The sequence below is a fragment of the Lutra lutra genome, chromosome 11 (assembly GCF_902655055.1).
Source record: "Lutra lutra chromosome 11, mLutLut1.2, whole genome shotgun sequence".
In the NCBI taxonomy this organism is placed as follows: domain Eukaryota; kingdom Metazoa; phylum Chordata; class Mammalia; order Carnivora; family Mustelidae; genus Lutra; species Lutra lutra.
The window spans coordinates 26,920,253-26,946,416 of NC_062288.1; the positions used below are offsets into that span (position 1 = coordinate 26,920,253).

Genomic DNA, 26,164 nt, shown 5'->3' on the forward strand with positions numbered 1-26,164 from the left:
TTCTTTTCTACAGTTTACTTTAGCACAAGATGACACACCAAATACATATAATACCTAATATATGTAAAACATAAAATTTACAAAATATGTGTTAATCAACTGTTTATGTTATCAGTAAGGCTTCCTTCCAGTTAATAGCAGGCTGTTAGTACTTAAGGTTTTAGGGAGTCAAAAGCTAGATGCAGAATTTCAACTGTGTGTGTGGGAGACCTGTGTTGGTCAAGGTCAACTGTATTTTCATTACTTCTTCTACTCATCAATTTCTTAATACTGAGATAACAATAGATCCAGTGAAGAAAATAAGTAAATAGTCTTTGTCACATACCCTGCAGATGCTCTTCTAGAAGACTATACATCATCTGAACCTGGCTACCTCTCTGAACTCTTCTTAGACACTCTCACAGCTCCAGTCACACTGGCCCTTCTGATTCTGGAACACAAAGAGCTCCCAGGGCCTCAGGGCCTTTGCACTGACCACCCTCCCCCCCAGAGTGGCACCTGCACAGCTATATGTAGCTGCTTCCTCCACCACATTTTCCTCTTGCATCAGGTTAGAGGACCTTTATTTTTTTATTTATCTTATTTATTTTTTTAGACGACCTTTATTAACCACCATATTCAGAGCAGCCCGCCCAGGCAACAGATCAAGAATTATGTTCCTCTGGTCACCAATCTTCAGAGCATGTTTCATTATACAAAAATCTCTCTTTAATTTTCTTTTGACTTATTGGTTATCTCCCTTAATTTATAAAATATAAAACTGCAGCAGAAAACTCATCTGTCTGGATAACTGTTGTACCTCTAGTCCCTAGAAAAATGCCCATCCGATAGCTGGAACTCAAGAAATGTCTTCTAAATGAATGTTAGGAAAATTGGACCATCGCCTATTCTTCTAATTAAGAAGACTTCTTGGTTTAAAGGCCCTGCACCTGGTTTTTCTTCTTCATTTCTAGCACGTACTGCTTCATCAGGCCCTGATCCATCACTGCTAGGTTATCCTTACTGACGCATGACAAGGGGTCAAGAAAAATGGAGAACCCCATCCCAACATCCTCAACAACGTGCAGGGGCTCATGGTAATGCAATGCACTTCCACACTCAGAGTACGAGAATACAAGCTCCATGAGGGAGGTGACTCATTCCTGTTTGTTGGGTCTAACCCCTACCTACATCAGTGGCTGATAAATATTAGGCACTCAATAAAAATATGTCAGGTGCCTGTATTTCTGAATGACTGAATGAGGAAGAACCAATATATTGTGCTCCATGCATCCATAAAGATGACATAATGTATGGGAACAGGAAAAATAAGCCAAAGAAAATTCTAGGCAAGGACACACACACACTGCGATCTAGCATGTGGCAGCAAATGTATACTGAAGGAAAAGCCTTGCTCATGAATGGGTCTCAGATGCAAGCATCAAATGTGGTATGAAATATATACACTGTTGCACAACACAGAGCTTTTTCCACCAAGCACTAGGTCGCTGATAGGGCCAATTAAATCACAATGTAAATGTATTACTTCAGTTAAAGATCAGAATTTACTTAGGACATACGGCAAGATCGTTGGCTCTGTCGTGTGTAGTTCCCTGAAAAGAAAGAGAATCAAGACCACGTTTGCCCTGTTTTCCCAAGTAACCAAAATGTCAACACCACTCCCACCTTTTTAACACTTCTTTCGATATAAATGCATCTTAGAACACGTACCCAGCAGTGTTTGCCCATTATTTAATATTTTCTTTTTAACTTCTCTGACCTTCTTTAATGGATAGCGCAGCTGTTCCCCCAAGGTGAAGGCTGCTTTCCCTATCAAGTTGTTCTGGATTCCATGAGTACAGAAAGCAGCTCTGTCATTATCTCTGAAAGGGGTCTTTCTACAGAGAGCCCATACTTTGTGTATGTGTTTCATACACTCTTTAGCATGACAAGCACCATCGAGCTGGCTTTACACTGTCATTTCCATTGAAAACCTGTAATTACTTCCCACAAGCAACACTCCATCCTGCCAAGCTGACTAAAGACGATATGCCCCAGAAGCCGAAAAGCAGCAGTCCTCACACATCCAAGTGTGTATCTTGTAAGCAACAGAGCAGGAGCATGCACACAGTAAGCACTAAATAATTGTTTATAGACGATATATATCCCCTTTGACAGACGGTATAATTAAAGTTGGGGTTTTTTTTATGGAAACAGGATATATTTTTAAGGAGTTAATGAAGCAGACCATAACAGGCTTTGAACTGTCATTTAATAAAAATATTCCACCATAAAAGATAGGCCATTCCAAGGTCTCCACTCACATCACCTCATTTACATCCACATCAAGTAACTGTTTAACTGTTGCCATTTCTTCACAGACAAAACCATCAAACAAGGAGTTCTGCTTTATCATATTCTCAACCTGAGTTGAGTTGGCTGATTCAAGTCATCAGGTATTCTTGAGGTGTCAAATCATTTTCAGAGAGAAGAGTTCACAGATAGCATCCTCAAGAAGTACTTACAGGGCAATTAGCTCCACTTTATAGTGGACATTTGTCTCAGTTTTTTACTTATCTGTTTTTGGTCCTTGAAACATTTCTTTGGTGAATTTCCCAAGATGTAAACTGTGTCAGGAAGCAGTGGCCACATCCAAGTTTAGAAATCAAAACTGCTGATGCTTGCCTGTTGGCCTCTGGGACTTGGCCCACCACTTTGACTCGGCCAGTTAGACGGATTTGTCCTGGACTTTGAATGAAAAATTAGTGACTCAGGGAAGGAGGGACAGTGACAGACTCATCCTGGCTGTGGCAGAAACATCCAGAAGCAACAGCAGCTCCAAGTGACCAGTACTGACGGGAGCATTGTAAGGATGATGTCTACATACAGGGCTTGTGGCAAGTAGGTCAACCCTAACCTGGCTCTGTAGGCAACTTCCTCAATTCTGTTAATTACGCAACACATGCTTTCAATAAATATGTCTGCTATTTAAATCAGCTTGTCTAGATATTTGGAACTGTAAAAAAAAAATCTTAACAAAGACCACTTCTGAGTAATGGATACTTTGAAAGGTTACACACTGACATTCTTTAAAAAAAAAAAAAAAAATTAATTAAGCTCTGCACCCAACATGGGGCTGGAATTCACAACCCTGAGATGAAGAGTCACATGCTCTGCTACCTGTGACAGCCAGGCGCACTCCCCCCATCTTTTTTTTAACATCAAGTAATATTTGACCATTTAGAACTGATTCAACTCAGTACTACTGAAGAGCCAATGGTTTTTATTGGACAGAGTTTTTACCTTTAACTCTACAGTAGCAATGGCATCAATGTAATTCTGTATCGGAAAATTAATTGTATTTTGTTCTTTTAAATCTTTCTTTTTTTTCTTAAGATTGTATGTATTTATTTATTTAGCGAAAGAGAGCACACAAGTCGGGAGAGGACAGGAGGAGAGAAAGAATGTCAAGCAGACTTTGAGCTGAGTGGAGCCCAATGCGGGGCTCAATCTCACGGCCCTGAAACCATGACCTGGGCTGAAATCAAGAGTTGGACACCAAATTCACTGAGCCACCCAGGCCCTGTCCTTTTCAATCTTATATAATCACTGTAGATTAAAAAAATAAAATTACTGATCCTGGGGACATAAACATAAGTATGGTTACATCACGTGTTGGGACAATGACAGAAACTTGATCCAACAAAAATAGCCAATCTCTAACTTCAGTTGGAGGTATACATATATCTCTATGAATCTGCTTATGTGTGAAAATGCATATATAGAAACATACACACACAAATATGTTGAAAATATATAATTAAGATTGTATCATAAAAAAGGAATAACAAAATATTTATAACTTTTAGCCCTCTGAAGGACAGTTCCTCTCTCCCTTAATTTGTACATTCTTTCCTACATGCAATTTTATTAATGTATCACATACAAAAACAAATTGCTTGCATGTCAACCCATTATTATGTTAATATGATTTATACAACAGATAGAATGAAATTTAATTTTTTAAACACACTGATAAGCCTAATATAGTGATATCAACAAACAAAATTATACATCTTCCCGACAAAAGAAATTCCTATCTTTGGAGGAGACCAAACAAGTTCCAAAAATGGAAATCTGATAAAACTTATCATAATAGGGGGGCCCAGGTGGCTCAGTGAGTTAAAGCCTCTGCCTTCGGCTCAGGTCATGATCTCTGGGTCCTGGGATCGAGCCCCACATCAGGCTCTCTGCTCAGTGGGGAGCCTACTTCCCCCTCTCCCTCTGCCTGCCTCTCTGCCTGCTTGTGATCTCTCTCTGTGTCAAATAAATAAATAAAATCTTAAAAAAAAAAAAACTTATCATAACATTTCATGAAACCTCTTATTTCTTTGATATAAGCAATTGAAAAAAAACGAATGATAAACCCCACAAGATTGCCATTTAATCCACAAATTAAAATTTTATTATTTTCATGGCATTGGAGGGCATATAGGGCATTAAGACTTAAAAGGCAACCATGTGTAAGGCTCTAACTGATTATCAGAGATAATCCTGTATAAGTATCAACAGAACATATGCATTAGTTCTTCATGGATTCAAAGGTTTCTGGGAATTTAAGCAAAATGATCTGACTTCCTTTCTAGCTCTTGGCACTCTTACCGTTAGCCACCTATCCCAAGATTTCTAGCCAGAAAAGCTCTGCAGAAAAATCTGCTCTAAAATTTTCCTCTGTTTTCATGAAAAATTTATTCCATCTTGTCAACCAGTTACGTGGTCCTGGTATTTAAAGAAAAAAATACTATCTGCTTATTGAGGTGACAGATAGATTTATCTGCATTTTCAAAGAGGAGCAATAAACTGAACTGAGTATGTTCTGGAGAAATATGTGAGGACAGGATCCTTTCTGCTCCTCTTCCATTCCAGGATACAATGTGCCCATTTCCAGCAGTAGGTTGCCAAAGAAGCAGCCACTTCCAAAAAGGTGCCAATCCAAACTTTGAGAAAATGCTTATTTTGTAGATTAACAGACCATATACAGAATTTGATTATCAACCAAAGAGTCTGTATTTCCTAGAAACCACAATAACTGGCCAATAATGGCCCCTTGAAGATATTTCCTCATCATCGGATATCAATGTTTCTAAATCTCAGAAACCACAGAGAGATGAAGACCTCTTCTCCAGGTTTATTCTTATCTGAATGCAGATAAATGTGCATGAGATTGAACCTGAACTAATTCCTTAAATAATATCCAATCTCCTCTTCTTGCCCAACTTGACACACTTGCAATTTCCTTGGGCTGTGGACACTTTTCATAACCAAGTTGCCTCTGAAACACTGATCTGTTGTTAGGACCTACAAATAAATTAAGTTAACCTAAAAAATAAGTACTATATGAAATGCTTATTACTGGTAACTTATAATTTTATAGTTATAAAAAAAACTAAAATGTTATGAGGTTGTATCTTATGACAAGACTAAATTTACTTCAGGTAATTTTCATGCAGTCTGGTCTCTCCTCACCGCTTCAATGATCAAAGGTAAATTATACTTGGATACCCATTAAAAAAATAAGCAAACAAAAAATTATAATAGCCATGACATTTTTCATGTCTTCACTTTTAAGCAATATGAAGAAAAGTCATAGTGATTTAGAAAACATAAAATCTGGCATTCATTTATTAAAGTAAATCTGTGAATCAAAAAAGGCAGCAATTAAAAATATATTGGTGTTGGGGCACCTGGGTGGCTCAGTGGATTAAAGCCTCTGCCTTCGGCTCAGGTCGTGATCCCAGGGTCCTGGGATCAAGCCCCGCATCAGGCTCTCTGCTCGGCGGGGAGCCTGCTTCCTCCTCTTTCTCTCTGCCTGCCTCTCCGCCTACTTGCGATCTCTCTCTCTGTCAAATATATAAATAAAATCTTTAAATATATATATACACACATATACAGGTGTCAAATGTAAATAATAAAATTTATTGTAAACCATAAGTGAAAACAAATACTACTTGTAATAATATTTTTAATGTTAGGTTTTGGCTACTATCTATATTAAGGCATTAGTGAATATGTAAAAATCGTGGGTCATATGTGTGTCTGCAAATGCTCACATACATGTGCACATACAGCATATATATGGTTAAGAAACATTTGAGTGACGAACTCAGAAATCTTAATTTTCAGAATCCTAGAAACAAAAGATCTCAGAGAAACAAAACTCAAGGCTCACATAATTAATAAGGAAATTCTGTGGCATTTTTCTACTCATGGTACAGTCTACCCAGATGAAACTCTGATGTGTGTCATCTTAATATATCCCAGAGAGTGCACAGATCTGTCATCCCACTCTCAAGGTCTATAATTTGTTGATAAGTGCCTAGAGGACTAGTCTAGCTCTGGAAGAAGTTAATCATCTTCATCATTAACCAAAATTCACATATTGCTTTTCTTCCCCCTACTTTTAATCTGGAAACCAATTTAGGATCTCAAGATTCTAGAATTTTAGAGCTACAAGGAGCCTTTTATGTCATCTTGTTCTACTCCTATATAGAAATAACTTGTTTGCCTCAGGTCAAACTGCAAGCAAATGGAAAAGCTAAGACAAGCATTTAGGTTCCTAATTTGGAATCCAGGTCAGAACTATTTCCATGGCACCAAGTATATAAGTCAGGTTTCTTTCATCTGCAAATAAATGAAAACTGAACTCAAACTGACAAGACCAGCAAAGGATTTATTTGATGGTGGAAATGGTAAGTCCCGAGGTAAGATGTCATTCGGTGTTCCTTGACTGAGCACCTCAGCAGAATGAACAAGGCATCAAGTATCCTATGATCCAAAGGCTCCTGTCTTGTTCTTAGGAGAGCCAGGCTCCAGATCAGTGGGGAAGAAAGAGGTTTCTCTTCCTCAGTTACTGATGAAGAGATAACCTAAATCAGTCCTTCTAGACAGTGTAAGGTCATGTGTTAATTAGCTGAGTCCTGGGTATTATTAGAATCAACTGTTTCAAGAGACAGTACATGTGAGAAACTGGTAAGTGTCATCCAAACAAAACATGCTACACCGAAGAGAGGGTAGACTGGATGTTGAAGAGAAGGTCACATTATCTATCGCAACAAGAGAATGTAGAGACAACTTCTTCCCGTAAACAATTATCTACTAATTGCCATCCCTTAGAGAGTGAACATTCTCAGTTATACTGGGTTAAGTTTCACATAGATTACTAAGCAATGTTACCCCCAAAAGATTTAAAAAGTTGTGATCTGCCTTTTGTTTTGCTTACATATTCTCACAAAGAAAGGAAGGACCATTGAAAGACTGTAAGTATACCGTGGGTATTTTATAAAAAGATATGCTATTTTTATACAGATTTTACATCAATACGACAACTACAATACAAACAGAAACATTGAATGCACATATATGTCATTATGAACTTTAATTGAATGGCCAAAAAATTTATAAATTCAAAATGTTTATTCAAAACTCCTTAATTCCATCTTAAAATGGCATTACGTCCTATGAATGTAAAGTCCTCCCTACTGAAATGATTTATGGTGATTTTCTTTTTATGACAGCAATCTAGAAAATCTTTCATTATATCATAATTATCAAGAAAACCAAGCAAGTAAACTCCATATGCCAAAGCAAAATCTAATCTGTTGTCACGGTCATGTTTAGATCCGCTGACTGATCTAGGGAAGGTGGAGAATATCTAAGCCAAAAAAGAATAGCAAGATCCAGACAGAAAAATCTGTGTAACAGTTGAAACCGATGCACCCTGGGTAACCCCCGTGAGTCAGGGGAGAGCTGAAGGCAGAGAGGTGAGTAGGACCTATGGAGAAAAACTCTTAGCAGGAGGAGGGCATACCTGATTCTCTCAGTAGAGCTGGCTCAAGTGATTATCCCATTTTCTTACACCTACAACTAATTCCCATACTGCCAACAAATAAAATCATAATTCCATTTTATTAAAGAAAGTGCAGCAGAAATAAAATTGAAAAATGGGAGAAAACTCATAGAAGGTGTTCTGTAAGGATATCCAAGTCAATAAAATGGATTGCAAAGTGAAAACACATTTCTTAGATTATTTCTGATAAGCTCCCTTTTGTTCAAATCTATTACCTGGGTGTACAGTGGGGCCGCAGGGACAACTCAGGTATATCATGTAGTTTCTGCAATATATTATAAATTTAAACATTGCAATTCCCCCCAATGTAAGAATCAAACTGAGTAAAATTCTCAGTGCCATGGCAATGGTGACTATACTTCCAGAATTTTTCAAGAAACTTTAACTTTACAAGAGAACCTTAAACATCTGAAACAAGACATGGATTTCGGTCTCCCATACTTCTTACAGATTGCTACAGGAAACTCACACCTACAATTGTGTTTTGACCATATCAGACCTTCCCTGAAGAGTACCGATCTACCTGCTGCTAGAGAAGAATTGAAGTTAAAAAAATATCATTTCAGAAAATAGTGCATCAATCTTTTCCAGTCTATACTCCAGAATTCAGCCTGACCTCCCTCAAATTGTTTGATGGCTTAGGATACATTTTCAAAGCTCCCTGCCCCAAAGGTCCCTTCTAATGGTAGGAGAGGAACATGTAAGGGTTATTATATACAAGGTGAGGGCAAGGTGAATAAAAAAGATAAGCCAGGAAGGAGCAGCATATGAAGAGCCTTTGGTTTTGTAAAAGGTTAAAATTTACAAACAGAATAGATATTTATTCGTGTATCATAATACACAATAAAATGTCATAGGTGCCGGTAGACTTGCTAACAAGCAATTGGATTTGGGGATTAAGACATTAGAGACTTTAAAGAACAGTATCTATAAATATGGAAAGCAAGATTATATACAATTAGGAATTAAAATTATGTATTGGGGGATAAGGTTATGGAAAGATTCTGGTAAAGCTATACTCACACGCACCATGAAGAATATCCATTTCTTAAATAAGCAAGGTTATACGTGGACTTTGAGATATTAAATTGCACAGTAAAGGAAAAAAATAACATTGATGCATGTTACTAATAAAATAATATAAAACAGATTAATGGAATAGAGCTATAAGTCTAGAAACAAAGGTGTCATTTCAATTGCAGGTTTATGATAAATTCTTTAATAAATGGAGACATGATCCTGGAACCATTAGTTAACTATCTGGATAAGGAAAGAAAAGGAAGGTGCCCACTTCACTGCATATGCCAAAATCCATCCAAATGGATTAAGGTTAAATGTGCAGAGAGAAAAAAAGGCGGGGGGGGGATGTTACAAAAACAATGAAGAAAATTAGCTAAAAGAAAAGGAATAGCGCCAAATTGGAGTTTTTTCCTAAACAAAATGGTTAAGACAAAAATTATAAAGAAAAAGACTGATAACACGCCAAGTAAAAACTGAAAGGGAGAGGCAAATTGGAATAAATGTTAGTATCACGACTGGGTGTCCGTAGCTGTCCAAGCAGGCGGCCCATTCAGGCCAATGCAGACCCTGAGTCCTCCTTGTTCATCAAAACCGACACTCAGGTAACGAATTTTAAAGGAATGATAAAGCAGCGTGAAATCATAATATATAAAGGCTCATACAAAAAATTACAAAAAAATAAACCCATGAAATAAAATTTGGCAAAAGACAGAAATAGGAAATTTACTGAGAAGATGAAAAGCCACGTAACAAAAAAATAAAAACAGTGAATGATTCAATCACACCAGTTACTAAGAAAATGAATAGTAAAGTGTCTTTTTTTTAACTGAAAATTAGAAAAAAAATTTAAAAAGAAATGTAGATAATATGAGTTAAGGTTTAGGAAAGTAGGAACTTGGTAGTGCATCTAAGAGTATGCAGGAGCCCAGTTTAGCAACACGCATCGAAGCCTTGATTTCATACACGATGTAGGCATTCAAAATATTCTAGAAGAATACCAAGCTTTCATAACATAATTATTATAATTCTAGAAAAAGATAAACCTTTATCTTCAAGCATATTTACTACAGTGTTTTTTAATAATAAAATATAATAACATCAAAACGTAATACATCCTATTACATCAATTTGGCATGAGAGTGATCTTAAATATTCCAGGAAAACCTTAAATCCTCACAATATAGTTATAAGGGAAAAAAGAAACCTGCAAAATAGTAACTACAAAATCCAAGCCCATGGGCATGTGTATTCTCTTTGTCTCTCTGACCTTACATTCAGCTACAGCTCTTATTCGAACTCTATCCTTGTCTTTCTCTCTTCCATCTTCAGCTCTCCTGCAAATATATTCTTTCTCTCCCCTCTCCCCACTCCTAGAGACATATGCCTGGGGACTAGAAGGAATATACCAAAACATTAACAGTGGTAATCTTCAGGTGAGAAATTAGAAATTATTTTTATTCTTTTCTTTAATACTGGAATTACCCAAAATTTTAATAGAAAAAAAAAAGAATGAAAAGTAAAGAAAAAAAATTTTTAAGTGAGTTAAGTAAAGATGATGATGATGCTTGGAAGCCGGAGAGAAAAGGAAGGTGCAACAGTAGCTCCCATTACTGGAGAGTTAAGAGAAAGTGCTTGGATTTGAGCATATTGTCAGATTACAGGTAGGGGTGAGCACAAGAAGGCAAAGAGGCACATGTAAGGAAGTTTGCAGGGGGAGCGATGGCAATCACTGTGGGTTCTGTTGCACGTGTGGAAGACTGAACTCGTACAAAGGACTATCACTACCATTAGCCCAGCAGGCTACTAGTCTCCTCCAGCTCTAAATGCCTGAAGACTTAAGGGTCTCCAGGGCTCTGTTATAGAAAAGACCCCAGGTATTTAACTAACGTGGACCCTTGCACAAACCCTTTATACAATTTATAAAATAGAGCCAACATTTTCCTGGTCTTAGGGGCTCAGCCTCTCAAATGTTGATACAGAGTTTATAATTTTAGATTCTATTTCTAGTCTCCATGTCCTTGGAAACGGTAAAGGACAGCATCCCCTATTAAGAATGGAGAAGAGTTAATATTTGCCACATTACTTATATCACAAATTCACCTTGGCAAGAACCTTTGAGAGAGTCCTAGGATGTCATGAACTTACCAAGCTTCGTTTGAGTCTGAGTAGAGAGTAAGTATAATAGTCACTAAATCAGCATCACAAATGACGACAGATCAACGTAATACCATTGCCTGCCATGCTGGTGCGGTGGTCCGTCTGCTGGACACAGTTCAGAGCTGGACCAGGAAAAGGGACAAGGCTATGATCACACCACAGCAAGGAGTCTAAGAGGGCACAGGGGTAGCGCCTTTGTTATATATTTGGAGAAAATGTTTTAGGACCTCAACTGATCAAAAAAAGCGACTAGAGTGTGTCTAAGTATTTGCCATCTTCCCTCTTACAGTAAAGGCTAAGAGAACGCACAAGCTGTTTGGATTGTCCTTGTAACCTGCGTCAGACCCACAGTGGTCCAGCCCTTCATTCAGTTAATGCTAAGAAGATGCATGGAGCAGCCTGTTAGAGAAATGAGCCAGGGATGCCCTGTGTACAAGAGTATATGGTTATTTCTTCTCAGCAGACCAAGCCCTATTAGCTCAAAAGCCCTCCGGCACCAATCTCAAATTTGACACAACTAGTTGTTCTTAAAATAGCCCCAAGAGATGCGGAACCATTTGGCAGCTGCCTCCTTTCGTACCCCTCAACACCCCACCCCATGTGTGTGAGCAACAGAGAAGCCCTGGGCCAGGGAGACCCATGGACCCTGCTGCCATCAGAGCATTCCAGCTAGGATTCCCAGCAATGCGAGGTGACGTCACCTAGACATGGAAGCCCCTACCTGCCAGCCCCCTCCTCCAGGAGTCTTCATGCCTTCCCCCTTTTCCGGATGGTGGCCCCTGTGCCATCAGCTTCTGGAGAGTCACATGCTGTGAGGGACCCGCCCTCTCATGTCCAAGTGCTGCCCAGTTCAGCTTACATGTTCCTCGAATCAGGCCCCAAATCCCTACATGGCCCAGCTCTGGGTAATCTTGGAGTCCCAGCCCCTTTATCTTTCAGAACTACAAAGGATGCCGGTATACAGTAGATCCTCTTGAAATAATTATTTCCTGTTTACTTTTAACATATAAGGGGCTTGAAGGTTTGTTAACCCCAGTTCTTTGATGAACCAAATAACGGTTATAAGAAATCTCAGCTACCGGGTAGGAGTGATAGGAAGGTCTCAGTGACGGGCCTGCAGACACATGGTGACAGCTTTGGCTTGGAACACATTGGCTGGATCCACTGTGATGAATGGACCACATAAAATTTTGTCAAAATGTAACCATTTGGTATAAAAGTGAGTGCTGAATATGTAAACGCATGGGGCAACAGACAAAATTAGGACTGCTCTGGGCAAAATGAAACGTAACGGTACCCTAATTATTTTGGCTATAACACAATGAAGAGTCTAGAGCCCACAGGACCATCTATGAAGAATGTGGGTTATGAACTATCTTTTCCCAATTACATTAAATAGGTAAAATAGGCACAGTCATTTAAGACCGTTTGGAGTATATACCGGAATGAATAATCAGTTCTGGTATTTGTAGATCAAAGATGAAAAAGGCACAGAGTCCGCCACTTACTCCTTAAAAGATGAGAGTGGTTTTGCAGGCTATCCAATAGCTGTGTTTCTCCCTCTCCCTTGTCTTGTATGTCGCCTAACCTCTCTGCCCTCCAGGCCCCTGACATCATACCATAGCTTTCAATTTTTTTGGTTTCTCCCTCTCTCCCACGTTCACCTACATGGCAATTTTGTGTCAGGAGCTTCCATGGACATCCATTTGTCATCCAGACAGCACTGTGAAGCTCGCTGGGAGGAAAGAACCCCAGGGATTGGGTAACACCTCTTTGTGGGGAAGTTGGATGGCATCTCTCTGCTCTTCTTCTTTCCTCTAGGCCCTTGTCTGTGCCATTGTCCTGCTTCCTTACTCTGCCCCTTGCCCGATTCCTTTTCTTCTTACACTTCCTTCTTTTTTTTTTAGTAGGCTCCACACCCAATGTGGGGCTTGATCTCATGACCCTCTGATTAAGAGTCGCATGCTCTACCAACTGAGCCAGGCGAGCATCCCATCTTCTTATACTTCTGAAGAAAAAATGGATTTAGAACTACTCACAGGAAATTTTGATTCCCCAAGTATTTGAATACACACACACACACACACACACACAGAGTCTATGCAAAACAAAACAAAACCCCTCATTGAAATGGACCCCAGTTCCAATATAGTTTAAAAGAGAGAGAGAGAGAGAGATAAGTAATCCTACAGTTCTTTATAAACTAAGATAGCAAAGTAAAACACGACAGATTGATTTCTTCAAAATCTTTAATTTTTGGGGCGCCTGGGTGGCTCAGGGGGTTGGGCCTCTGCCTTCGGCTCAGGTCATGATCCCAGGGTCCTGGGATCGAGCCCCACATCAGGCTCTCTGCTCAGCGGGGAGCCTGCTTCCCTCTCTCTCTCTCTCTTCCTGCCTCTCTGCCTACTCGTGATCTCTCTCTCTGTCAGATAAAAAAAATCTTAAAAAAAAAAAATCTTTAATTTTCTAGTTTTGCTCTCTTCCCCCTGGTTTCCTTACTTTCATATTCTGAATCCCAGACACTGATTATTGATGTAGCACAACCTGGTCGGGGGAAGGCAGATTAGATCATGTCTCAGTACCTCCTTTGGCCTTAAAAAGCTTTAGTTTGTTCTGATAAGATAGAAAGAAGGAAGCAAAAATAAAAATGTTTTTATTAGACAGAATTTCCCCCAATAGGTTTTTACTTCCTTAGCCAAGTTACTTTGCCTCATTACTGTTTAAGTGTGTGTGCACTCTCCTTCTTCTCTTTTTTCCCCCATTTATAAAGATGAAACGGTCTCCATGGGCTGCTAGGAACATACCTGACTTATCTATAGGTTTCAAAGGCACAGCAGGTCCAGGTCATGGGAAAGACAGGCAGGTGCTCTCTGCCTTCTGTATCATTTAACAACCACATATAGATTAAAGGAGTTATTTCGTTTTTAATCATCAGATGATCTAATTTACAGTTCATTTACAATTTATTACCATCGTCCTTTGAATACTCTTTTTTAATAACATATGCCTTCATCCCAGGGCAGCGACAATTAGCACCAATGTATTTTCTTTCCTTTTTCAAGGATTTCCAGAAAGAAACTTCAACACCAACTGTCCAGTTAGGTACATACAGATCAATTAACACATGGGAAATCTAACCTAGCATTTTCCTTCTCTCTTTCCTCGGGGAGCCCCTTTGTATGTCTGTTTAGTTGGTTTTTTTTTTTTTTTTTTAAATAGGCTTCTGGCCCAGCATGGAGTCCAACACGGGAGTTGAACTCATGACCCTGAGATCAAGACCTGAGCTGAGATTAAGAGTCAGATGCTTAACTGACTGAGCCACTCAGGCTCTCCCCACCCCTTGTTTATTTTTTAAAAATATTTCCTACTAATTGAAATTATATTCAGGCGGGAGTTTAGCAGTAAAGCAGCCTTGGGAATGGATGCTATACTTGGTTGGGATATTCCAGAGAAAAAGCCAGACTGAAATCTATTACGTCTCCTCCCAATCGAATCCCACTGCACGGTTGTGTTTGTTTTCCGTTTTCTTTCTCATACACAACATCTGTCCTATATGCTTCACTGCACCGTCTTTTCGGTGAAAAAAATACAGCTGAGAGAGGAAATGAATATCAAATGCAGAACTCCCAGGAGGGCTGACCCAAATTCTCAAAAGATGGCATTAAAATGCACATTCTACTTTCAGATCTGGGATATCATAATATAATTCCTTAATGATTCAAATGTCATGTATTCCGGCAAGCTATCTTTGACAAGCTTTTTTTAAAAATGATGTGGACAATTAAAATAATGAGAAAACAATCTGTGGGCTTTCTCATGACATAAATATAAAGGGATAAAGCTCTGAGAGTCACCAGGACTAAGAATAGAACTTGTTTATATTCTTACTTTTACCTTGGTTACAGCCTCCCGCACGGTTATGCTTTTCTCAGCTCAGATGTGGAGCAGAGCAGGGGATGCTGGGCACTTGCTGATGCCGTCTGTCTGCTATGTGACATGTCATCAGTTCCTGAGATACAGTCTTCCCAAGAATTTTATATATAGGTCTTCAAGCACCACAGAGTAAACATTCTCATGGTTGTCCTCTTGACCTTCATTCCAAATTTAGAACTTGGTCTTGTTTTTCAATATTTCTAATGAAAATGTTATTTTGGGGGCAACCTGGGTGGTTGTGTGGACTCTTGGTTTCGGCTCCAGGCATGATCTCAGAGTCCTGGGAACAAGCCCTGCATTGAGCACCATGCTCAGCATGAAATCTGCTTGAAATCCTCTCTCCCTTTCCTTCTGCCCCTCCCCCCACTTGCTCTCTCACTCATTTAAAACAAATGTGTGTGTGTGTGTGTGTGTGTGTGTATGGAGAGAGAGAGAGAGAGAGATACACATCATTTTTTTTCCTGGCTCCCTTTGGTCCCATCCTTGTCCACCAAAAGTTATCCTATGAATGATTTAAAGGAAATTGAGAGGAGGTAGGGCAGCTTTGGGGTTAAGGAGCCTGGGCGGAAGACGGGAGAAGCTCATATTAAAAGCTTCTTTGAATTCCCTACCTAATAAACACACACACACACCCCTGAATACTTCGCTTCTTTATTAAGAGTCATTGAATTGATATATTTTGTTAAGTAGTCTAGGCAGATTAAAAATTATTCCTACTTAAATATTTGTATCTCGCAAGCACACACTTGTCTCGTACAGACACCAGCTTAATATTCCATATCTGTAAGGAATCTGATGCTAATTGAGCAGGTTTTCTTCTGGTATTAATTTTAATTATTTAGAGCAGCATGAAGCTCTTCGTAATTTCCCACCTGACAACTGGGACCCAAAAGAACAGCTGCCTATGGTTTTATGCTTCTCTGAACACACTGGATATCAGAGAGTCAATGAGCTTAGGCACTAATTCTCTGTGTGTTCCACTGAGGTTATGAAAATGAATCCTTTCGGAGGAGTTCAGAGGGATCTGCAACGGAGAATGATGTCCACGCCACTGTGCAAAGTAGGATGACAGTCGCTGATCTCAAAGGAGCTGCGGGGAGAGCAGCTCCCCGCTGAAAAGAACACAGCCCATAGTTAAATAATAAATCACAGTCATGTACCAAGCCTGCAACAGCCACCACCTATCAGAAAGGCACCATGACCACATAGTGCAAATACTGAGTTCCACACAGTTGTATATCTTGATGGGATGCAACTGAAGTAGTTCCCTGTTTGGCCCTCCGAAAGAAGATGAATGCTATTTGTTTATGATGAATTGAGATGAAATGATACTTGAATGTATCCAGTGCAAAAAAGTACAATGAAACCTAGTTATATATCCCCACATTCAAACATACCCCCTAGCATGACTGAAAGAAGCAAATGCCCAAAATATACATAATTTAGCACAAACATCTTTTGACACTTCACATATTTTTTTTCTTCTCTCGCGAAAGAACAAAAGGCTTCCTGCACAAACACAAGGTATTATATGTGCTCTCAGATATGCCGATTCAGGATACAATGAACCATATGAATTATTCATCTTGAAGTTGCAATCATTTGCGGATAGGGGAGAGCAGAGGCCCGGAAAAAAAAAGTAAGGAACAAGAGTTAGAGAAACGGACAGAGAGGAAAGGGGCTCACCATAGCAAAGAATGTAACCATCTCCATAATTCATCTCTAAAGCTAAAGTATAACAAATGAAAGGGCCGTGATTAAAAATAAGTAGTAAACATTGTAAAAAAATAATAAATACTATCCCCAGTGCGTAAAGACATACAGGGGAAAGAGCCACCATTTAACCTATCATAGCTGAAATAGAATTCATTGATTCCGACCCTCTCTTGGCAAATACTTGGCCAGCTATTGGCTCTGAAACTCTGGCCATCTCTGTGAAAACATTAATACTGACAGCATTGCGACCAATGTGACTTAAAAGCGAAGGACCTGTCTAATATTTAGAACCCTAGTAGCTCACAGAGCTACTGACATATATCCGTGGTCAGTAAACAACGTTGAGTGAATCACCTTCTCACTGGTACCAGGAAACAGACATAATAATGGCTTCCTCAGGACAACTGCTTTTCCATTGGAAAGACATGGCCTCCTCTTTCCCTTAACTCTTTTTTGTTCCCTGAAAGAACTTGCATCACAGCTATAACTTCTGAAGTTTAACCTGGAAGCATGGTAGAACAAATCAATGCACAAAGAGACTAGGAGTCAGGAAATCATTTCAGAAGCTATCACTGCATTCCCGTCGAGAGCACTCTCTGGACTGAAGGAACGTCTGGGAAAGGAAGACTGGAGGACAGAGACCGCCATTACACAGGGAAGGATCAAAAGGACGCCTCCAATACATGCCGAGGCACAGAAGGACAAATTGGTGCTGTTTCAACCTTATTGAATGCAAAACTGGAGAATTCGAGAAGCAAACAGAACTTTCAGCAATATTAGACTGGATAAAAATAGGCACAAACAGAGATAAGAAGCAAGAGTCCAAGATCAGTTTGAGAGGTAATACAGCACTTTAGGTAATATAAATGTAGTATGTTTACTTCCAAATAAAAACTGCATGAAGTATTTTATTGTTCATTAAATTTTACGTTCCTAAATAATTCAGATAGAGGCTTAATTTAAAAGTCAATACGTACTACAAGTCATAGAAGACAAAAGAAAGCATTATTTTTAAAAATTATGCCACACCCTTTTCCACTCCCAGTTGATTCCCAGAGCCAGCCATATGCAATCATATTACACTCCATTATGTTTGTTCAATCATATTTATCCTCTTGTTACATAACTATATCTTCAAATTTAACATCTAACTTTAACTTCAAATCTAAAACTGATATATTTTTAAAATCTAGATAATATCCATAGAATTTCTCCAATGAAAAGTATTTGTCATGTTACTTCCTCTTCCCCAGTACACACATACATGTACATTTTTTTCCCTCCTTCGAGTTTTCCAGCATAGACAGTCACAAATTTTAGGTAATTCAATTTTCAGAGTTGACATAATTTACAGTAATGTAAATATTAGTCATAGCTAAGCCATGTAGGATACTGTGATAACATTTTCTTTCTTTTACAACCTTTTGATTTCCCTGAAGTTATACATTGCCAGGCTCTTGAAAGAAACCGTCAATCCTTTTGGTCAAGCCCTTAGGTCAGTATACTGAGCAATCTATCTGCTTTGTTTTTCCGTACGTAGAGACATCAATCCAGACGCCTCCATCATCTTGCACTTACTTGGAGTGATTTATTGCCAGCCATCCAGCAATTTCCTTACCTTTTGTATTTTCAATTCTTTGTCTTTGTTTTGTTTTGTTGAATCTATGTATTCCTTTTATTACTTGCTTCCTCATTTTGCGGGAGCATTCCTACCAGTGGTTTCCTGAGAAAGATGTATGGGAGAATAATTTTCTGAGAATTTACTTGCCTTACCTCATGCTTGATTGATAGTTTGACTTGGATATATAATCTAGTTTGGAAATTAGCATTTTTCAGTGTTGAAAGCAACTCCTATGTTCTTAACTTCCAGTATTATTTTTTTTAAGTATATTGCCTTCTGACTCTCATTCCAGTGTAATATCCCTTATTTCTCTGCCTAGAGCTATAATATCTTCTCTCTAAAAACCTATTGCCAATGTTTTTCTTTCTTGTATTTCATACTTAGAGAGTCCTATCCATCTGGGTTTCATGTCCTTTACAGGAAATTATGCATTGTATATATAATTGATGCATAGATATACATAAACATTCATATGAATACATGGATATGCATTCATAAGGTATATAAAAATAGATAATAAAAATCATACATACACATACATATGCCCATCTTTTTTTCCCATCCATTTTCTTTTCTTTCTTTTTTGTACTCTTATTTTATTTGGGATCTCCTAGACTGACTTTCTAATTTTCTAAGACTTTGTCTTCTATTCCTTTACCTTTTTTTCCATAGGAAAGTGTTCCCAACTTTATCTTCCCTCCCTTCTACTTAATGTTTTTATTTCCATTATCAATTTTTATATGTTCTGTGAATTAGATAGAGCACTCTAATCTTATTTCAAAAATAAAAGATTAGCTAAGGAGGATTTTTTTATAGCCTTTTTTTTTTTTAAAGATTCTATTTATTTATTGGATAGAGAGAGAGAGATCACAAGTAGGCAGAGAGACAGGCAGAGACAGAGAGGGAAGCAGGCTTCCCGCTGAGCAGAGAGCCCCATGCGGGACTCGATCCCAGGACCATGAGACCATGATCTGAGCTGAAAGCAGAGGCTTAACCCGCTGAGCCACCCAGGTGCCCCAAGTTTTCTAAACTTTTCCTATTTCCTGCACTGTGTTGTCTCTGTTTTTGATTTTGTCCTTTTCTTCTTTTTATCCAGTTTTTCATTTGGACTTTCTCATTATGTTCAAAACTGTCCTCAATACATGTAATCTTTGTATCTCCATATTTAAAAGTAAGGCATTGAAGAGCTCATTAGGAGATCTTTGTGCATGGACTTCCCTTCTGATATGGGGGCTTTGCCACAGGATGATCAGTTGGTGACCTAGCCATTTTGCTAGTGAATGCCAGAACATCAGTCTTTGTAGGACTTACCTCTTGGGCCAGTATCTTCAGAAACTAAGTCTCCAAATATCTAATTACAGGATTTAAGAGGGAAGGAACCTAGGAATTTCCCAACACAAGAGAGACTTCATTTAACTCTTTAGAGTTTCCTTTTTTAGGCTAATGATACCTCCTTTAGAATGAGGACACTCTTCATATCTCCTGGTTTCTCCAAATTCAGAGCTTCTTGGGTACAACTGAAGGCTGAGATCAGTGAAGAAGGGACTAGGAATGGAACTTCGAAACATTCTCAACCAATCTCTGGCCTACCCTGAGCCCAACTTCTCACAGTCACCTGTGACTCCAATTTCTAAACTCTTCCAGAGCTCTGATGAACAAATGGGTTTCTTCCTCAATGTAGTACGCGTTGATCATGTATCATCCCAAAGCAGGTACTTAGCTTTTTTGCTCTTCTTAGTCAACGATCACTCCTTTCAACTTTTGTTAGCATCCCTATCTGGCATTATCTTCTCTTTTACAATCTTTATCCTCAAGGATTTAAGTCTCATCATCCCTTAATTTTACTTTAATGGAGTTTCAGGAGGAAGTAAAGATAAATGCAATTGTTTAGGCCACCATGTTTCATCATAACTCTAGTACTTTTAAACCATTTGTTTAACAGCAACATAAGCTGGAGTAGCTGTATTTTGACATGGTTAAATACTTTTTACCATTATACCAAATATTTACTTTTTACCATTAGAAATTACTTAAAATTGATAATAAAATACATTGTGTTTATTATATAAAATTAGAAGTCTGTTTGTTTGTTTGCTTGATGTGAGTCAGCTACAACACAGAAGCATGATAAAAATAATTTTAACCTGCTATCAGGCTCCTTTATCCCAGGTCTTTTTCTCTTGAATCTAGGAATTCAGAGTTATTCGCACCTGACGTTTCTATAAAGTAGCAGGACTCATCGTTTATTTTGATTATAATGGGATTTTCTGATGCAAAACAAATATGACTTTTTGTAGTTTGAGATGACATTTTTTTTTCCTTAGGAGAGAAATAAGGTTTAAAAATGAAAAGACTGACTAAAGGTTAATAATTAATTGTATCACTAACTATCTCCTGATGTTCAAAACCTATTTCAGAAGTCAAGGAATCTAGCATGTGTAAAATAATTATAGTAGAATCCCTTGTAACAAAACAGATGATTACCCAGAGGCAGAGTAGTTGTGTCTCTGAAGCCTAGTCATGCACAACAGAATTTAATCTAACAGTCTAAAAAGTATCAATACTATCTTTCTGAAACTTTAGACGGGGGTTACACTAATAAATTTAGAGCTATTTATTTTTAAATTTATATCTTCTACCTACATTTTATATTGCTAAAACAGTTTTATTCTGTTTTTGCAAGATGATATATTCACTTATAAAAATCCAATTAACAAAAGGCAAAGAAAAAAATTAAACCAGTCCAAAATATGTCAGCTGAAGATAACAAGTACACAGAGATTCATACTTATCAATATTTTTACATGCTAATTTAATCAGGTAACAGAGGGAAGCCTTGCCATCTAATTATCAGTTGCACAAAATCCTTCAGGAAAGGAAGGTAAAATAGGAGACATCATTATTTGGGAAGAAAACCTTTATTTCTAATGCTCCATTTGCCCATTTCCTCAAATATTCTATAAAGAAAAAAAAACAAATTTATACAGTAATGTAAAATATTCCTTATTACAGTAAGTAACAAATATCAGAGGAGAAAAAGATTCATCTCTTCAAATTTCCATAACAAGAGCACCTGGCCCGCCTACTCCCACGCATGGCCAGAAAGAAAGAAAAAAAAATTATGCTCTGACTCAGACATTGTACTGGGAGGGATAATTTCAAAATTCAGCAGGACGTACTATTTAGTGTCTGAACATAAATGAGTCACTATTGCTATAACACAGGACAACTTTGCGACAGCATAACTAAAGGATGGGGAAAATGTGAGATTACTAGGTGAACATGCAGATATTGAATAGGAAAAGCTGTTTCTATAAGTGACCCTGTTATAATGGGGTTAATATCTCAGAGCATTTGTGACATCTGAATCATCTGCTCGATGTGTCAGGCTAAATTTTTGCAGTCTGAAGAACTACAGCTGTTACAAGAGATGAGGCTTTGAGCTACCACAATTAATTAGTGGTAAGAGACGTAATTAGAAACCTTCCTGGAGTAGCAGGAGGATTCTGATGAATTTACAGGAACTTAGACCTAGGAGACCTAATTGCACATTTTATTTTTACCAGTATGTCTCTTTTTTAAGCTGTCAAACTTTTACTCACTTCATTCAGTATGCACTGGTTTCCAATGCAGCTACAGCATTCCCTGACCCCAACCTAACGTCAACACCATGAAGTTAATCATTCTCCCCTATGTATTATTATTGTACCTTCTATGGTCTCAGTTTCACAGGTGGTATAGTATCCTGATTGATTGTATATAAATATGAATTCTTGTATCTCTAATATCTATGTACCTGACTAATGGTCTATATCCAGTAAAAAAAAAATCTAACAGTTGATAGCAAAAGGATTTGTGCATGTAGTTGAAGATTGCCTATTATGGTATCTTTTTTTTTAATTAACATATAATGTATTATTTGCCCCAGGGGTACAGGTCTGTGAATAATCAGGCTTACCCATTTCACAGCACTCACCATAGCACATACCCTCCCCAATGTCCATCACCCAGCCACCATATCCCTACCCCCACCTCACCCTTCATCAGCCCTCGGTTTCCTGAAATTAAGAGTCTCTTATGATTTGTCCCCTTTCCTGATCCCATCTTGTCTCATTGTTTCCTTCCCTACCTCCCACAACCCCCCACCCTGCCTCTCAAATTCCTCATATCAGAGAGGTCATATGATAATTATCTTTCTCTGATTGACTTATTTCACTCAGCATAATTGAAGATTGCCTATTATATGCAAAGATCATTTTATATTTCAGGGTCTAGGATACTAGGTTTATTCACTTAAGAAAATCCTATTAAATGTACTACCCCATTCAATAGTATGACAACAACCTTGATAATCAGTATGACATAAATGTTTTCTGACAGCTCATATTGAAGAAATACATTATCCCCCCCCCATTTAATTTGGGGGGAAATAGGTTTGAAAAATAATCTACCACTTGTTTTTTATAGGTAACTTTATCCAAATAAAAGCAAATAGTCCTAATCTTATTGTAAAAGCTACAGAGTAACAGAATGTGCAGTATTTAGTAGACTAACAAAACTCAAGCAAGGTCAACATTCATTTTTAAAGGAAATTAAAATGTAGAGAAGTTTTACTGTAATTAAAGAATAAGGAGGGGCCCTATAAAAAAAGTATGTATTTCTAAGATATAGTGGCTACAGTTATTCCCAAAATTACCTTTAGCCTTTTTAATCTAGCAGGGGTCTTCACTAATATCTGTGACTTACGGCTTTGTTCAGCTCATTCTGTAGAACATCACCTCTCAGGAATGTATTTTATCTAAGGTGCTGGAGGCCAGTAATAAAGAATTTTGCATTATAACAGAAGAAGTAATAAGCAATCTTAAAAATAATTATGTATTCATTCACCATACACAACCTTATTACCAAAAGAGACCCAACCATAATGCTCTACAGTTACTCTTGTAATATGGATTTATCAGAAGCAGAATTTATTGCTAAAGGGTAGTTTTAATTAGAACCAAGTAGGGTATAACTGAGGTTTAAATTTTAAAAAATTAAAAAATAAAAAAACTTTTTTGTTCTTCAATGCATTAAAAATTATTTTGAAATGCATAATTAGAAAACATTATTCAAAATCCTTTGATTTGATACAAAGAAATATTTGCAGCTATTGTAGAATGTAAATGTTAATCAGAATTACTAAATAAATGTTACTATGAATTATTTAAATGCACTAATTAGTAATAGTCTAAAGATCTATATCACATAAGTATTTGCTATAAACTGGGAATCCAAGGACAATGTGGACATTCCTGCAGGGACATTCCCATCTTTATATTCCTGCACTTCTCAATATTTATTAAAGAAAAGGACAGTAACTATAGTTGCCACTAAAGGGTAATAGTAGAGTCACATTATTAAGTCCTCTGAGGTCCCCCTGGTTTCCTTTCTTGCCTATATATTTCAGGAATTGCCAAAATCCAAGTTTCCCATTCACTTCTATAATACTCTTAATGTCTGGGTGGCAGTATTTTTTATTTTACATTTCATATTGAAAGTTCAATCACACTATGGAGTTTATTTAAAAGGAAGGCTCCCACAAACGGTTTTTATAATAGTAAAAGTAAGTACGATTTAATTAATGAGTAAAAACAAGGGTAAAAGCCCAATCATTTTTGTCTGACTTGGTGAACTGGAAAAAAAATAATTTCTCTCAGGGCATCTAGGTGGCTCAGTCCGTTCAGCAGCCAGCTCTTGCTTCAGCTTAGGTCATGATCTCAGGGTCATGGGCTCGATTCCCACATAGGGCTCCATGCTCAGCAGGGAGTCTGCTTGAGATTCTCTCTCTGTCCCCCTCCCTCTATCCCTCCCCCTGCTAATGTGTTCTCTCTCTCTAAATCTTTAAAAAAAAAATAACAATACTAATAATTTCTCTCTGTATCTTATAGATATGATACTAACATTAAAGAAAAAATGTAGACGTTGATCTTAGACCAAACTATGCTCAGTAGTTGTAGTTGTTATTGTTTTTTATTTTGAGGGGGTATGTTAAAGTTGGTTCTTTTATTTCCTCATTTTTTTGCTTTTTTTTTTTTGTATTCTTGGAAACAAGAGCAAAGATTGTTTCATGTAAGAAGGAAGAATACATCTACATGAGTTCAATGTCTCCTCACTATTATTTCATTCAAACTTTCAGTTTTATTACTATATGAGCAGCAATCATATAAACATGATTCAAATTCATTTCTAAATCCCTAAATGAATAGGATTAAAAAAAAAACTAAGAAGTATTAGGAAGACTATTAAGGAAATAGAGCTATATTTTAATCAGTAAGCAACTTTTTTTTTTTTTAAGATTTTATTTATTTATTTGAGAGCGAGACAGTGAGAGAGAGCATGTGGGAGGAGAAGGTCAGAGGGAGAAGCAGACTCCCCATGGAGCTGGGAGCCCGATGTGGGACTCGATCCCGGGACCCGGGGATCATGACCTGAGCCGAAGGCAGTCGTCCAACCAACTGAGCCACCCAGGCGTCCCAGTAAGCAACTTTTTACTCAGTAAATATTTATTAAACTGTCCAGTACATCAGGCACTATGTGAGGCAGGCAGACATAAAGAATAAGAACTTAAATGGGCCTTCATGGACGTTAGCACTTAAGGAGACAATGAAATAAATGAACAAAAATTGTATAATTATCAATTTATAATCACTGCTCTAAAAGCAATGTAGGACCTAACTCAGAAAAACAATTCTGGGTGAGGTTTCTGATTCAAACAATACAGTCAAACAGGGCTATTTTAATCAACTGACCCTCACACTGAGATCTAAGGAATGAAGACAAAGCACTGACCTGGGAAAGGAAACAATATGCAAATACTCTGGAAAGACTGGGTGGCTCAGTCTGTTAAGCATCTGCCTTCAGCCCCTTGGGTCATGATCCCAGGGTCCTGGGTTTGAGCCCGCATTGGGGATCCCTGCTCAGCAGGAAGCCTGCTTCTCTCTCTCTCTCTCTGCCTTTCCCCTGGCTTACTCGTGCACTAGGTCTCTTTCTCTATCAAATAAATAAATAAAACCTTAAAAAAAAAGAATATGCAAATACTTTTACATGAGAATGAAGATAAAAAAAGGTCCAGGAACTGAAGCATTTTGAGAGGTCAAGAGAAATGAAATGAAATCAAAGAAGAAAAGAAAAAACAGATCATACAAGGGCTGACAGACCCTGATAGAAATAAAAGATTTCATTCCAAATGAATAATATTTTATATAGCAGTAAATGGAACTTGGAAAGCTCTTCTGTGATTTCCCATACAGATGATGTTGTCCATATAAAACAAAACCAAAAACACTAATTCACATAAAACTAGAGTTTTATTCAGAATATGTGTGTGGGGGAGAAAAACATCAGTGTTTTCCTTCCTTTTGCTATCCTAAGTATGCAGGAAAGGCAATATTTTTGCAGTAATTATTTTTATCTCCTTAAGAACAGATACTATCAACTTATTTTTTTCTACTAAGGGCACATGACAGTTAAAAATGTTATGGATATAATATGAATGTATAATATACTTTCTAAAATTAAAATATCTACTATATTCATATAATCTCTCTTTCAAAACAGAGCCAAAATATTTCAATATATTACTAAGGAAGTAGTATCTGGATTACCAATATTAATGATTATAAAAAACAGTTGATGGCAACTTCCAAATTTAAATTTTACAAAAATATGTAAGTTAATAAATAATATCCAAATTTAATTAATTTTACATTGCAATTTAAATTTACACATTGCAATTTCATTATTATTGCATAAAAGCTGCAAGGGTAGGAAAGTGAACAGCTAAAAGAAGG

The 26,164-nt window shown here is 37.6% G+C and overlaps 1 protein-coding gene across 9 annotated transcripts in view; it reads right to left on the bottom strand.

Annotated features, from left to right (window-relative positions):
- The window catches only part of CACNA2D1 (calcium voltage-gated channel auxiliary subunit alpha2delta 1), a 506,784-nt gene that overhangs the window by 342,340 nt on the left and 138,280 nt on the right, over positions 1-26,164 (bottom strand). The gene's annotated exons all lie outside the window — the stretch shown is intronic.